General features: G+C 39.7%; 1 protein-coding gene across 6 annotated transcripts in view; it reads left to right on the top strand.

Annotated features, from left to right (window-relative positions):
- Positions 1-2813: 2813 nt before the first annotated feature.
- Positions 2814-12674, top strand: part of slc4a2b (solute carrier family 4 member 2b) — a 45354-nt gene continuing 35493 nt past the window's right edge. The window contains exons 1-2 of one of the 6 annotated variants that reach the window (XM_067577601.1): positions 2814-2845; positions 11952-12030. The gene's annotated coding sequence lies outside the window, so the exon portion shown is untranslated. Of the gene's footprint in view, positions 2846-2969; positions 3089-8199; positions 8529-11780; positions 12031-12674 lie in introns of those variants that run through there. The other 5 variants (XM_067577602.1, XM_067577600.1, XM_067577603.1 and 2 more) reach the window with 5 other exon arrangements.

The raw sequence follows: 12674 nt of genomic DNA, 5'->3' as shown, positions 1-12674 counted from the left end.
AATTAGACACATCAGATAGATGTACAATTATATAAATCCACTCATTAAAAATCACTGAGTTAAAATTCTACCTAGTTTCTGTCAGTATAGAACTAATACAGCAGCAGCAGCAATGTGTTATTTTGACCCAGTGTTAAACACAACAAGCTTTAGCTAAAGACTGTCACAAATGTATTGTTTCATGTACAAAACAATGTGTTTATGACATTCATAAGACAGAAAAAGTCAATAAAAAACTGTGAGGTGTAAGTTTAAACAGAGTAGAGTAGATTATAAAGCTTTAGTTGGGTAAATAACCTAACAGTAAAATAAAAAATAACACTAAAACTAGGTCAAAACAACTCCTGGTCTTGAGTGACTCTCTGGGTCACATTAACTCATTATTTTGTCTGTGTCATATTGATCTAAACAGGGTCAAACATTTACAGTGTTTCAGATTGTTAGAAATTATTTAAATTGTTCAACTTTAATGTATTAATGCTAAATACGGTAATCAGGTGTGTGCAGGTGTACAGAACATGATCTGTGATGATGGATTAATCTGTCAGGGGGCCCCAGGGCATAAATGAACTGCTGGTGCTGGGTCCCTATTAACTCTTTCATTCCTCCCACTCTCTGTGTGATTTGTACAGTTTTTCTAGGCTACAATACAACCTGGTCCAAAATTAGCTGGGTAGTAATCTGATTAAATATATCAATTTAGGAATATGAAATAAGGCTTTTATGCTAATGGACATTGTGATTTATTGGCATAAGCAGGTGCTTTTAGGGCCCCTGCAGGTCTTGGACCCCCTACCTGGTGGGTGATCCAGCCTGATGGGTAATCGTCATAAACAAGCAGGAATAAAAATATTAGTTTGTGTTTTTTAAAGGCCCAACTGTGATTAAACTTTCATGATGATTTTTTTTTAAAATACTTGATTGTAAGAGGGCATTTTACATAGATTTACATTTGCTTACATATGATGGTGTTCATATTTATAGCATTCTTACAATATTGATATATTTTATAGTCAAATGATAATGATAACAATTATACTATTAATAATAAAGTAAAATAAAAAGAAAGAAAAGGTAGTATGTCAGTAGTTAAGTAGTATAATAGTGCATATACATATACACACATACATATACATACACATCTGTACATATCTACACACATACACAAAAAAGATAGATAAATAAATAAAGCAAACAAGCAAACAAACAAACAAAAACAAGCTCATTGATTAACTTTATCTATGCTAAATAATCATTTGGTCCTTATATTTAAGACATTTATGAGCATCTTTGACTAAACTTTCTAAACTTTGACTTGAAACTAAACTTTCATGATGATGATGATGATGATGACATCATGATATGACACGACGTCAGGCCTCTCAGCACAGTGATGTGTCTCTTCCTGGAGTTAAATTTCTGACATCTAGTCTTCAGTTTATGTTTCAGTTTTATGCTGAATCATGTTTTGAGCAGATCTTTGCTGATACAGAGCGACAATCTGAAAAGTGAAATCAAGATGTTTCATTGATATCCAATAATTTTTTTCCATTCATCGTGGAGGTCATCATGGGCATCATAACGGAACGACGCCTACCCTCAGGCCTTCATCAGAAATATGAATATCATCATTTGCGCATGTGCAGTAACTTCTGTCTGGTGGAAATCGACGACAAGCTGCCGGAAATTACCAAAGCTGTACCGGAGCTCCATTATAATACCTTCAAAATAAAAGTATAAAATGCTTTGTGACAGAAAACAATGTTTGTGTAAGGCAGGTTTATTTGTTCAGCACTTTTCAACAACATGGCATTACATAAAACACAAAAGCATCAAGACAAAATGTAAAAGAAACACATTATAAAAATACATTTAAATACAATTAAAAACGGTTATTTCAGGTGCAGTGTGTAAGATTTAGTGGCATCTAGTGAGGCTGCAGGTTGCAACCAACTGAATACCCCTCCCTTCACCTCCCCTTACAAGCGTATAGGAGATCCTACGGTGGCAGAGAAACTCATGAAAAATGCAAAAGGCCTTCTTTAGAGCCAATGTTTGGTTTGTCTGCTCTGGGCTAGAAACACGGCAGGCTTAGTGGAAGAGGACCCGCTCTCAAGTAGGTGTATCTGCGGACTTGCAGTATCTACATGACATACCCACTTGGTTAGGTTTAGACATGGGCAGTGAGATGGTTAAGGTTAAGGGTTGGGGAGGGGGGGTGTCATGTAGAAAAGTGGGTGTGTCGTGTAGATACTGCAAGTCCACAGATAGACCCCATGTAGATATAAGGGGCTCATTATAAGGGCTCATTAAGTGTTTGGGGGGCCTTTTGTAAGTTATTAACATCATAATAAATCTATGGCTGTTTGGGGCCCTTTTAGTTGGGGGTTCAAGGCAGTTGGCCCCTGGTTTTCACTCCAGTAAAAGCATTAAAGGTGCAGTGTGTAGAATTTAGTGGCATCTAGCGGAGCAGAAACTGAATATAATATTCATAAGTATGTTCTAATTAGTGCATAATCACCTGAAATTAAGAATAATTGTGTTTTCGTTATTTTAGCGTTAATTTGAGCCCTTTATATCGACATATGGACCATGCTGCACCGCCATGTTTCTACAGTATCCCATAACGGACAAACTAAACACTGGCTCTAAAGAGGGCCTTTAATGTTTTTCGTTTTGCTCAACCTCACTGCTAGACGCCACTAAATCCTACACACTGGTCCTTTAATTCGCCTTCGCGCGTCACAAATGGTTTTAATTTGACTCATTCACCGGAAGTGAGAGTAACTCTTATTTTTGGCGACTTGTCGCCGGTTGAGCAAGTCATTCAGCGAGAGAGTTTGAGGTGAGTACCAGGCACCGGCGAATAAATAAGCTCTAATCTGTGTGTAATTGTAAGCCTCACAGTGGTTTCGCTTTATGAAAACGCGTTTTCTCGCTTTGAAGCGGTGTTATTTTGAAGGCCGGACGGGTTTGGGCTGTTGACTTGTTTTCCTGTGAGGAGACGCGGCTCTGACAGTGACTGCCTGCCACACATGCATCAAAGTGTCCGGATGACTTCGCTTTGTTCCTCAGCTTGTTAACAGAGGTAACAAGAGGGGAAGGAGAAAAAAAAAAAAAAAGAAAAAGTCCTGGAAATATGTTCGGACTCTGAGTTTTGTTGTGGTTTTAATCCTCCTCTCAGACTGGAGGGAATTTAACGGTGATGTCAGGGAGGGAGACTTTAAGCTAACGGTTACTCCTCCTGACAGCAATTAGCCACTGTGTGAAAATGTGATGGTCATGATGAAGAGTTGACATCATGACTCGGTGTGTCGTTTTTATCTTCAGGCTTTGAAACGACACATTCAAGGCCAATGTGGAGACTGGGGGTGTGGTCAGCTTAGTCATACATTCATTCATTCATTCATTCATTGCTCATTGGTGCAAGAAACCGCACAGCATGTCTTGTTTCTGTGGTCACGTAGGGTCACATCAGGCTCCCCCCCTCCCAACTAAAAGGGCCCCAAACAGCAACAGATTTATTATTAATTAATGTTTGGGTATGAAAACTGTTGAATTATGTTACTATAATATCTTTGCAAAAGGATAAGCACTTAACGGTGCAGTGTGTAGAATTTAGTGGCATCTAGCAGAACAGGCTTAGCATAAATTTAATATAATATTCATAAGTATGTTTTATTTTGTGTGTAGTCACCTGAAAATGAGAATTATTGTGTTTTCGTTACCTTAGAATGAGCCCTTTATGTCTACATAGGGAGCAGGTCCTCTGCCAAGGAGCCTGCCATGTTTCTACAGTAGCCTTTCATTCATTCATTCATTCAGTCGGCCGTTCATTCATTGCTCACTGTTGCGGAAACCTCACTGCATGTCTGTGGTTTCTGTGGTCACATAGGGTCAAATCAGGGGCAGACTTCACCATACCAGCGGCTAAGAGGTATTTACATAATTGGTTAATCTGTTGATTTTTTTTTCTCTGGATCAATCAGTTTAGTCTTTACAATGTCAGGAAATGCCCATCACAAGTTCCCAGAGCTCAAACAGACAACTTCATATTGTTTATTCTATTTCTCCAAAGGTCAAAAGTCCAAAGTTGTTTAGATGAAGATGAAATAATACAGAGAAAAAGCAGCAAATTCCTACATTTTTGAAACCGCAATGTTATGCATGTTTTCTTGGGAAAAATACCTAAACGATGAATCGATAATCAACATTGTCATCAGTTAATTTTGTCACACGATGCAACAATTAGTTGATTAAATGATTAGTTGCCAACTATTTTGATAATGGATTAATCATTTGAAGTAATTTCTTTAACAAAAAAATGTCTTAATTCTCTCATTTTAGTGTCTCAAATGTGAATAATTTCTAGTTTATTAGTCCTCTGATAATATTAACTGATAAACTGAATACCTTTGGGACATTTGATGATGTCACCTCGAGCTTTGGGAAACAGTGACTGACATTTTTCACCATTTTTGGACATTTTATAGACCAAACTACTGATTGAAACAGACAGAAAATAATCAACAGATTAATTGATAATGACAATAATCGTTAGTTGCAGCCCTGAATTGATTCAGCGCTGCGTGAGAGTTATCTTGACATAGCCTAACTTGTAGATATTCATGTTTCTCAACAAGAATCTCAGGTTTTGTCCCACTGACCTCAATTTGAGGTGTTATGTGCGTTTACTGTACTGAAGGTCTGGAGATAAAAAAGTGGAGATTGACAGTCGTTCATGATGTGACTGTGCGGGCAGTTGGGGCAAAGTAACGGTTTATTTAGCCATTAGGCTATAAAATGTCGAGTTAATGATGAACAGCTGCAAAAACTTCAGACGTAAAAACAGCTCAAAAAGTCCAACAAACACTCAAAAACAAAAGTTTTTAATTCACAATGATATTAAACAGAAACACAAGAAACTCCTCGTTAGTAGATTTATATAAAAGTAGACACAAATATCGGCCTAATCCAGTGGTTCCTTAAGTGTGTGTGTGGGGGGGGGGGGGTCACACATGACCAGGTCAAACACTGCCGGTGTAAATATTAACACTGTTGATTGATGCGTTGCAGTACTGGAAAAGAGCCATCGTTAGTGTTTATTAGTTCCACCTGTTCTTTTCCTGCTCTGACGAGTCAAAATGTCTTCTGTGATAAAGGTCAATGAATCTGATTCATATGAGAATGATACAAAATCAATCAAGAATCAGGTACAAGTACAAAATGACAAAACTAACGATGCAGATATGTTTAAGTTAAATCCAAAATATGAAAAATCTAATCTTGAGTTTACTGTCAATGTAGCAGGCAATTCGAGAAATGTAGCTTGAACCACAGTCCCATCTGTCACACGGATAATAGATTTCAGGACGCGGCCTGTGGCAGGATGTAGGAAGGATGTGCCTTTTTCTGCTGACTCACCAATATATCAGCTCCATGTGCTCTCCAGATTATATGAGGAGATATTTTACTCAGATGTAAAGAAATAATCACTTCTTAGACATTATTAAATCTAAATGAAACAAACCACCATGATGTTTTTTTTTTACCTTTATAAAACCTGTGCGTCCCAAGGACTCATAAGATAGCGGAATCCGAAATGTTTGTCTTGGTGAGCCTGACCTTGTTTGGGGGGGAGAGGAAAAAAAAAAAAAAGAAAGCACTCTCAAATTCCAGAGCTGTTGGGCTTCCTTTTGTCGTGTAATCCAGTGCGGCATTTGAACACATGAGCCAGGTCCCACCTTATCTCTGTGATCGCAGTCTCAGCTCTTATTTGTTCTCCATCGCCTCAGTGGAATCTGTCAAACAGACTTATTGTGAACTGATTTTTTTGTCACAACAGCGTGTTTTTTGCTTTGGAGGAGAAAAAACTGTCAGAGCACAAACAGTTTGCACTGTCTCCGCATTCCTGTTGTGAATTGCTTGGTCATGCAGAAGACAAGGAAGGAAAAGAGGTAGATAATCAGCTCTTTTTTTTTTTTTTTTTTAATCACAGTCTCTTAGCACTTTATGTTTGTTTTACCTCTCCCTCTGCAGATAAAGAGACCTAATATTTTGTTAGTAAGCACATCGAGCCTTAAAAAAAATCTGTCTTAAAGTTCTCTTTGGCGATAAGCGTTAAGGTGTGTTTTCGGACTTCACCTCCCAAAAATCTAAACATTGTCACCTTGTGTGACGTTGCATTAGCTCTGCCTCCCCTCTTTGGCGCACCAACCACTGCTGGGTGATGGGGAAAACACGTTACTAACTGCGCGTGATTTTTCCCGGGAATGTCACCCCAGACACCCACTTCGCAATACTGCAAATGTAGATGCTTTCGTCAGCGGGCCATAGCCTCAGTCACCGTTGTATCACCTCATTCAGTAATAGATAATGACTTAACAGACATTTATTTAGGTGAAAATCTTATTATTACTTTGACCGAAACTAAACACTGTGGAGTCACATCATTGTCTCTAATTCAGTTTGTTCGCCTGGCTGTTGCTTTGCTCTAGCCTACTAAGTGACATTTAATCACCATTAAGCACCTTGGCAGGACAGCTTGGACGGCGCAGAGTTTGGGCTGCAGTCCTTTCTCATTAAAAGCCATTAAACTGTCCGCGGTTTGTAGTCTCTTTGGGGCATCTAATTATAGTCTGAACTACATAAAACATGGCGGAGCATCCTGGCCACCCTTGTTGTCAGACTTGTGACAAGCTTTCCCATGAAGGTATTAGTTTAAATTCTCACGCCTTTTCTCAATCTTCAGTCACAGCGATCTTAATGTTGTGTTGTCTGTCACGCCACCGTAATCACATTACGCTTTTTTTTTTTTTTCAGGGAAATGGATAAATAGCTGGTTTAATTTGACCGTTGTATGAGGTTTTAAGGCCTTTTGTTTGGGTTCTGGGAGCCTGAGGGATATTTTATTCCCGTCACAGTCTGAGTCTCATGAGAGTAAATACAGTTATTACAAGTGCTGTGGGTCAAAGCTTCATAATGAGCACGTTCTGTGAGAACATGGCCTTACCTTTCATGCAGCTGGTGCAACATGAGCAGCCCTGGATGCACTTTTTTTGACAAGAAGCGCCACACCTTAACACTACTAGAGCCGCACAGGATCGGACCAGTCACTGTAAAAAAAAAAAAAGGTTTCGTTGTCAAGTTGATGTAAAAACAGTTAAACAATAATTAAATCCTTCTGAATAATTACTACATATAAAATTATAGTTATAACAAAAGTATTTTAACTTAGTTGATGTAACATGAATGTACTTCTGATGTGATGTGATTTAGTTTTTCTATCCTATAACATAAGTCTACTGCAGGTTCATGTAAGTGTAAATGGGAATAAAGATGAATCAAATGTGACCAGCTTCATGTTGAGTAATCTTTGATAATTAAATATGACATCCTGTTATGTACATTATGTTACGCAAGTAGGGCTGCAACCACTGATTATTTTCACTGATTATCAGTCTGTCAGTCATTTGGTCTATAAAACGTCGATCCCCGTTTCACCAAAGTTCAAGGTGCAACCTCAGATGTCTCCTTCGTCACGGCCAGCAGTCTACAACCAGAAGATATTTTAGTTTGATATCATAGAAGCCTAAATAAACCATAAAATGTTCACATTTGAGAAGCCGGTATGAGAATTTAGTTTCTTTTTTGTCTTTAAACATGACTCGAAACGATAAATCGATTATCAGAATAACTGGCAATTAATGTTCTGTCCGCTGATTAATCGACTAATCGTAGCAGCTCTATACATAAACTATTTGTATAGCTGTTGGTAAGATTGTGTCCCTCTTGAACATGTACTTTTCATGTCCTGACTTATTACTCTGAACTTTATCACACATTTTTTCCAGCTCTTGAGGACATTTTTTTTTTTTTTTATGTGCAAGCAGTGGAAAAAATGTGTTTCTATCGGCCTCCTACGTTACAATAGATACACGCTAACCCTCTAATGCTTGAGTGGTGATTGCTTTTTCCTTTCTGGAGCGCAGGACAATATTCAGGCGTTATGTAAGCTGCCAGGACTCAGTTGCCTCTTAAATCCCTCTGCACCCCGAGACAGGTGCTGTCTTAGCTGTGAGCGCAGCCACTACTGGCTGAGAGGCCTGTGATGGGACAAAGAGCCCAGAGGTAAAGACGAGGCATATATTGACCGAGTGCAGCTGTTAGCTGTGTGAGGCTGGAAGTCCTCCAGTGACTGTGTGCACATAACTTAGCACAGTCATGCTGAAGTGCCGGACTCTGCCAAACCCTCAGTGAAGTTAGCGTGGCCACTGGGCTGTGAAGAGAAGGGGGAAGCTGGGCAGAGAAGTTTGCATGTTGAAAGCTTCGAGACCCGCAGAGCTATTTCAGGCTGAAACACTCAGAGGCGACACAGGCACAGCTATCAACATACACCGCCGCCAAATCCCCACAGAGATCCACACACAGGGCAGCTGTCAGTGGTGTACAGCTACATCGGGGTCAGTCTTTGCATTAGGAGGCTACACAGGAGATCTGGCTGGTTGAGGGCACCGATCAGGCTTCTGGTGAGTCCTTATCAGTTCATTATTTTCCCCTCCCGTCTTTATGGAAGTTTAAAATGATGCTGCACGATTGTGACTCATTACCTGTTGACGTGACGCACCGCTCCTTAAAGAGTAAACAGTTTGTCCTCAGTTGCACCACTCGAGTGTGTTTTTTTTTTTTCCTTAACGTCTAGGAATAAGGCCTCGTAGGCTCGTTCTAGAGCCGAGGGAGGAGAGAAGAATGGAAGCTGGAAAGGAAGTTGGAAGGCGAATTTCCGAGTTTACACTTCAAATAAAAGCTAGAAAAACTGAAGGCAGGAGTGTTATTCTGTTTGTTTTAGTGCTCGTAAAAAGTTACTTTACCTTTTTTTTTATTTCCCTCAGTAGAGAAAATGTTTTGAAATGAACATGAGATGGTTTGGATGAAGTACAAATTTCTTTATTTTTACCACATTTAGCCCAAACTCTTTCAGACTGTCCAGAAAGAGAAGCAAAGAATCTCTATTCTGCAGGTTAAGCGGTGTGAAATAAGCGTACCGTCTGTTAGTCACGGTTAAGAAAAAGTTGTCAACTGTCCTTGCACGCATGAAGTCACACCTCTTTATATAGTTGACCGCATTTGTGTCAGTGGATAATGCTATTATCAGCACACTGTTGGGATTGAGGAAAGCCCCAGACTTTGAGGTGGACTTCAATTTTTAGCTGCTTGTGGCTTTGATTGTGTTTCTTCCCCCCCACCCCCAACCCCCCCGCAAGACATGCATGTGACTCCAGAGTGAGCCCACATCTCTGGGGACAAACAACTATATCTCTCTCACACATACATACACACACACACACACACACACATATACACACACACACCCACTCAGACTCCTCCTGGGGTTGGGTATTTCTTTAGTCCTAAGGCTCATATAAGCTGATGTGGAATGCAACGCTTGGTTATTTGGCGGGTAACGGGTAAGCAACTTGTTTAGATCACAGGACTGTTCTTTGTTCGCTGCAAAACACAATTAATCTGGCGGCTTTTATGACTTTAGGTTGGATTAATTGTGTAATGGTGTTGATTCCTCTGTGACATGACGAGCTTTTTTTTTCCACTGCCAAAGACTCTACGAGACTGTGGCATGCCAGTGTGTCTTGAAAAGGAAAATACACCCTAAAAGTGATATATTTAAGCAGGTGACCTCCAAAAAAAAAAAAAACCTGTTGATGATATGAAACACTTAAAGATGCAGCACAGACGTTTCCACAATCACACGTCTATCAACAGTTATTACGGGTGATTGATTAAAGAGAAATCAGTCGACATATCATCGCTTTCCCGCTCACTTCATCCACACTGGACACATATTCACAAATGATAAACATCCTGTGCAGATTTGTAAACATGCGGTTAAGTTAATTTTTTACTGGTTATTTTAGAGCAAAAAAAAAACTTCTGACGTATACAGTATATGCAGCGTCGGTAATCATTGCCATCGCAATCTGAGGTTATTGATCCTGTTAATCATATCACAGGTTCTCTGATGCTTCCTGGTAACGTTTCAGTGCCCTTCAAGAGAATCCGAGTTGCCCAACATACTGAAGAAAAGCAGCGCAAGCATGACTCACCACCCATCTGGCAGACTTTACTATGTGGAAATGAGAGATGTCATTCATTTGCTTGTGTGTGCGCGGCGGTAAATGAGCCTTTTGTTGCAAACTCTTTTGTGTTAACCATGATTGTTTAATGTTGAAACCCTTTTCCTTTCCTATCAGAGTGACGCAACACAGGTTTATGTCACCGTAGATTGAGAAGGACAATGCGATAGACAGTTTCCTGAATACATGCAGCAGCAGTTTTCCATGTGGAATCACTCTCATGTGATTAAAGGACCGCACAATATTTTTTTCATGTGTCGGGCTGTCGTTACTGCCAACCAATTTCCAAAGCACCTATTTTTATGATATCTGAATGCATTTTTAGATGTGCTTGCGGCTCTTGGGATGCCAGTGTGGGTCAGTCGGTGCACCACTTTGGTTAAGACATTTCTAAACAACTATTGGATGGATTGCCATGACAGTTTGCACAGATATCCATGGTGCCCAGAGGATTAATCCTTATGGTGAAAACTTTTCATCTAGCTTCACCAGCATTATTATCTCAACATCTACAAGATGGATTGGCATGACATTTCTTACACACATTTGTGGTTATCAGATGATGAATCCTAATGACTTTGGTGATGACCTGTCCTGACCTTTCCTCTAGCGCCACCATCACTGAAGTGTCTCATCAACTATGAGATGGATTACCACACACACGCACATTCACGCTCCCCTCAGGACAGTTGTAATAACTTTGGTGACCTCTTCACTTTTCATCTAGCGCCATCATGAGGTCATAATATCCGTTTTTGTCCAACACTTCGGTTTAGAACCAAATACCTGCAAAATTGATGACATTTCCATCAGTCTCAGCTGTACTTTCTGTTCAGGGCTAAATAGCAAATGGAACGTGGTAGAAATGTAACAGAGTATCAGTCAAAAGTTTGGACACAACTTCATATTCCCTCGAATGAGAAAGTGAGTCCAAACTTTTGATTGGTGCTGCATGTATGTTAGCGTTGTCAATGTACTGATGTTAACATTTTGGTCAAAGCATTGCTGTGCAGAAGTACAGCCTCACAGAGCTGCTGGTGTAGCTGGAGACTCTTATTTGTTTGTATTTTCCAGGCCTTTTATTTATTTATTTTTTTGATAAATTGGCTAAAACAGTGGTAACCAAACCCAACAGAAGGCTGCAAGATACATCTGGGATTGCAAGATGATTACCAAGAGAAGAAAGCAGGAAAAAAACATATTTCTTCTGCACAAAGTTTCAACTTTTCTCTCATCTTTAATCTTCTGAATTACTGGATAATTAGACGTCTTCAGGACTGTAAAAGATACTCAAATCATGGAATTCTTTGGTTGAACTGGTAGACATTTACAACAGGTAATGAAGAGCCCTTTTAAAAGGGTCACAAGCCAAAAATGATGGGAGCCACTGGGTTAAAACTTGCAGAAGATGCAGATATCGATCATCAGGATTGAATTTCCCCTTTTAGCTTGAGGTCATTTGTGTGTGTGTGTGTGTGTGTGTGTGTGTGTGTGTATGTAACAGACAGATAGATGACTGTGTTTATATGTGCGTGTGTGACTGAGCAGCAGCCTCTGACTCACTATTGAATGGGTCCTGGAGTCACATGGCTACTTGTCAGCAGGCTGGAGGAGGAAACATAATCCTGAGGAGGAAGGCTGCCGTTATCAGTCGGCGCATGTTGGTCTTAGAGCGCACTCAGCTCGGTGAGAGGCTGGACGGACGCACAACCTCTACATCTCTAACTCTTGTTTCTTTTGTCTCCCTATCTCTCTCTTTTTTTTCTCCCTCTGTTTGTTTTTGTCCTGCACTCTGACCAGCCCCGGGTCTCTCCTCACAGCAGAGTTCAGAATTGCACTACAATGTCTGCGGTGGCTTCTCTGCAGTAAGCAAACAAAGGTATGGTACGATCATGGATCTTTTTTTATTTTAATATATATTTCTCGATCAGTTGTCATGTTTTAGAACCATGTCTTTTAGTGTTTGTCTTTCTATGTACTTTATTGTCTAATGAATTCATTGTTTATGTGGGCTAGTCCTCAATTAGCAGACCAGAGTTGTCTCAGGTCAAGTCAAATCAAACTTAACAGGATTCTTCCTGTTAGTGTCACACTTGCTTCATATCCAGTTGACTTGGAGAGAGCTGACTCAGTCTTAAACCATGACCTGTAACCATAAAAAGAAAAACAAATCCCGTACAGTTCCACAGGTTACACAGCATAAGGGAAAAAAAAACACTTCAAACAAGCTATTTTGAGATTTAGCAGCACAAACATGCTTTTCCGCTGTTATAAATCCTGAATTAGAGCCTTTAAAGGCCATGTTTTGCGACGCGATTGCTCTCTAAATACTATGGTTGATTCGAAATTGACTGTTTATTACTACATCCAAAAAAGCAGATGATATGTCCTCAAGTGTTTGTCTTTTTCTTTTCTTAAACCACTTCATGCCTGACCTATTTTTAGGCTCACTTGCCTCCTCCAAGTTTTTCTTCATCAGCTTTAGCATTTTGTCTTCAACATACGATAATATTCTGTGAATTC

Source organism: Thunnus thynnus, chromosome 21, assembly GCF_963924715.1.
Source record: "Thunnus thynnus chromosome 21, fThuThy2.1, whole genome shotgun sequence".
Lineage (NCBI taxonomy): Eukaryota > Metazoa > Chordata > Actinopteri > Scombriformes > Scombridae > Thunnus > Thunnus thynnus.
The sequence above is the reverse complement of the archived record's forward strand: the minus strand, read 5'-3'. Positions and strand labels throughout refer to the sequence as shown.